Source organism: Gorilla gorilla, chromosome 19 (genome assembly GCF_029281585.2).
Source record: "Gorilla gorilla gorilla isolate KB3781 chromosome 19, NHGRI_mGorGor1-v2.1_pri, whole genome shotgun sequence".
In the NCBI taxonomy this organism is placed as follows: Eukaryota; Metazoa; Chordata; class Mammalia; order Primates; family Hominidae; genus Gorilla; species Gorilla gorilla.
Genome location: NC_073243.2, coordinates 82,453,434 through 82,457,076, shown reverse-complemented (window position 1 = coordinate 82,457,076; position 3,643 = coordinate 82,453,434). Strand labels below are relative to the sequence as shown.

The 3,643-nt window shown below is 40.8% G+C and overlaps 1 pseudogene; it reads right to left on the bottom strand.

Annotated features, from left to right (window-relative positions):
• Nucleotides 1-920: 920 nt before the first annotated feature.
• On the bottom strand, nucleotides 921-1,891 carry LOC101137215 (small ribosomal subunit protein eS4, X isoform-like; annotated as a pseudogene).
• Between the last annotated feature and the right edge of the window lie 1,752 nt (nucleotides 1,892-3,643).

Here is a 3,643-nt window from a genome sequence, read left to right as displayed (position 1 = left end):
GACCACATGGTCCTTTTCACTTTCATTTCAAGGGGTCCGTCATGCTTCCTTCGCAGTGTTGGTCACATCGGGGTCACCACCTGTGGGGGTCTGTCCTGCAGACCCTGACTTAACGACAGATGAATAACGTACACTGACACAGATATTATGCTTGTCATTCCAGCTCGAAGGTCCAGGCCACTTACAGACTCTATGAAGAGTGCTGTCAGCCCCGGCCCTGACTCGCTGGCCCTCCTGGTATTTATTCAATACACATTAAATGACAAAAGTCTCAAGTAAACACCATTAGAGGGTAATCAACCTGGTCGCCTTCCTCCACTCCCCTCCCCACAGAGCGTTATCCTGCCTACAAATGATCAAAGGTTAGTTTTAGAACCACATGAGTAAACAAGCTATTTAGATAAACTACTCTACATTCCTGTTAATTACCCTTGCTATAGCTCAAAGAGGATTAGGCTGCCTTCAGCCATAACTCTATCTTGAAGCTTTTGCAAAAATCTTTTGGCCTTCCAAGAAGGTTTGTGTTTTATAATTTTCCCCACCATCCTGACTGAACCCCTGCAGATTTCCAGTTTTATTCCACTGTGGTCTGAGAGAGTGCTTCATATAATTTCAATTTTCTTAAATTTATTGAGGCTCGTTTTGTGGCCTATCAATCATATGGTCTATCTTGGAGAAAGTTCCATGCACTGTTGAATAGAATGTTTATTCTATGGTTGTTGGATGGAATGTTCTGTATGTATCTCTAAGTCCATTTGTTCCAGGGTATAGTTTAAATCCATTGTTTCTTTGTTAACTGTCTTGATGACCTGTCTAGTGCTGTCAGTGGAGTATTGAAGTCCCCCACTATTATTGTGTTGCTGTCTATCTCATTTCTTAGGTCTATTAGTAATTATTTTATAAATTTGGGAGCTCCAGTGTTAGGTGCATATATGTTTAGGATTGTGATATTTTCCTGTTGTACAAGTCCTTTTATCATTATATAATGTCCCTCTTTATCCTTTTAAACTGCTGTTGCTTTTTTTTTCCTATTAATTCCTGCCACATTATTTTTAATTATGTACAAAGATTTAACACGTCACCCAAGGACCATTTCACCCACTGCTCTGTTTGGCCCCCAGTCTTTTGTCTCTGTCTTCAGCAATAGTGAGGCAGATACCCTTTCCTCGGGGAAGAGAAATCCATGGTTTGTTGCCCTTGCCAATAACAAAAATGTTGGAAAGTCGAGTAGCAAATCTGTTGCCATTGACATCTTTCATGTGAACCATGTCAAAAGATCCAGGGTGCCTCTCTCTGTTGGTGATCACACCAGTTATTCCCAGGTTAGCACCTCCAGTCAGCATACACAGGTTACCAGTGTGCCAGTGTTGAACTTGATGAAAACAATAATCTTACCAGTCTCCAAATCAGTCTGAATGGTATCATTTACCTTGATGAGGGGATCAAGGTAGCGGATGCTGTGAGCATCATGAGTCACCAGATGAGGGATTCCTTTTGTGCCCACAAAGATTTTTCTCACTTTGCCCAATTTGTACTTAGCCTCCTCGGGTGTAATATGATGTACAGCAAAGCGACCCTTGGTGTCATAGATCAGATGGAAATTATCTCCCGTCTTGTCAATGCTGATGACATCCATGAATCCAGCAGGGTAGGTTATATCAGTTTGTACCTTGCCATCAACCTTTATGAACCCCTGCATGCAAATCTTTATTTCATCTCCTGTCAGGGCATACTTAAGTCTGTTCCTTAGGAAAATGATGAGGGGGAGACACTCTCTCAACTTATGAGGACTGGTGGATGGACAAGGAGCAAACACACTGGTCAATTTATCCAGCATCCAATGCTTTGGAGTTGCTACCTACTTCAGATGCTTCTTGGGACCACCAGCCATGGCTGCATTAGGCAAGGAAAGAGGACCTCTCTTCTGGTGTGCGTAAGAATTCTAAACTGCTGTTGCTTTAAAGTTGGTTTTGTCTGATATAAAAATAGCTACTCCTTCTCACTTTTGGTGTCCATTTGCATGAAATGTCTTTTTCCACCCCTTTACCTTAAGTTTATATGAGTCCTTATGTGTTAGGTGAGTCTCTTGAAGGCAGCAGGTGGTTGGTTTGTGAATTCTTATCCATTCTGCCATTTTGTTTCTTTTTTTTTTTTAAAGACGGAGTCTCGCTCTGTTGCCCAGGCTGGAGTACAATGGCGTGATCTCAGCTCACTGCAACCTCTGCCTCCCAGGTTCAAGCAATTCTCCTGCTTCAGCCTCCTGAGTAGCTGGGATTACAGGCGCTTGCCACCATGCCTGGCTAATTTTTGTATTTTTAGTAGTAGAGACGGGGTTCCATTATGTTGGTCAGACTGATCTCAAACTCCTGACCTCGTGATCTGCCCGACTCGGCCTCCCAAAGTGCTGGGATTACAGGTGTGAGCCACCACACCTGGCCCATTCTGTATCTTTTAAGTGGAACATTTAGGCCATTTACATTCACTGTTAGTATTGCGATGTGAGATACCATTCCATTCATTGTGTTATTTGTTGCTTGTATACCTTGGTTTTTTGTTTTTGTTTTTTAAGTTGTATTTTGTTTTATAGGTCCTGTGAGATTTATGCTTTAAAGAGGTTCTGTTTTGATGGGTTTCCCGGATTTGTTTCAAGATTTACAGCTCCTTTTAGCTGTTCTTGTAATGGTGGCTTGGTAGTGGTGAATTCTCTCAGCATTTGTTTGTATGGAAAAGACTATCTTTCCTTCATATATGAAGCTCAGTTTCACTGGATACAGAATTCTTGGCTGCTAATTGTTTTGTTTGAGGAGGCTGAAAATAGGCCCCAATCCTTTCTAGCTTGCAGGATTTCTGCTGAGAAATCTGCTGTTAATCTGATAGGTTTTCCTTTATAGGTTACCTGGTGCTTTTGTCTCACAGCTCTTAAGATTCTTTCCTTCATCTTAAATTTAGATAACCTGATGGCAGTGTGCCTAGGTGATGATCTTTTTGCGATGAATTTCCCAGGTGTTCTTTGTGCTTCTTGTGTTTGAATATCTAGGTCTCTAGAAAGGCCAGGGAAATTTTCCTCGATTATTCCCCCAAATATGTTTTCCAAACTTTTAGATTTATTTTCTTCCTCAGGAATGCTGATTATTCTTAGGTGAATGGTTTCATTTAACATAATTGTAGACTTCTTGGAGGCTTTGTTCACATTTCTTATTTTTTCTTTGTCTTTGTTGGATTGGGTTAATTTGAAGACATTGCCTTCGAGCTCTGACTTAATTTCTTCTACTTATTCGATTCTATTGTTGAGACTTTCCAGAGCATTTTGCATTTCTGTGTTTCCATTGTTTCGCTGAAGTTTTGATTATTTTTTATTTATGCTATCTATGTCATTGAATATTTCTCCCTTCACTTCTTGTATCATTTTTTTGGTTTCCTTACATTGGGCTTTGCCTTTCTTAGGTGCCTCCCTGATTGGCTCAATAACTAAACTTCTTAATTCTTTTTCAGGTAAATCAGGGATTCCTTCTTGGTTTGTGTCCATTGCTGGTGAGCTAGTGTGATTTTCTGGGGGTGTTAATGAACCTTGTTATGTCATAGTACCAGAGTTGGTTTTCTGATTCCTTCTCATTTGGGTAGGCTCTGTCAGAGGGAAGGTCTA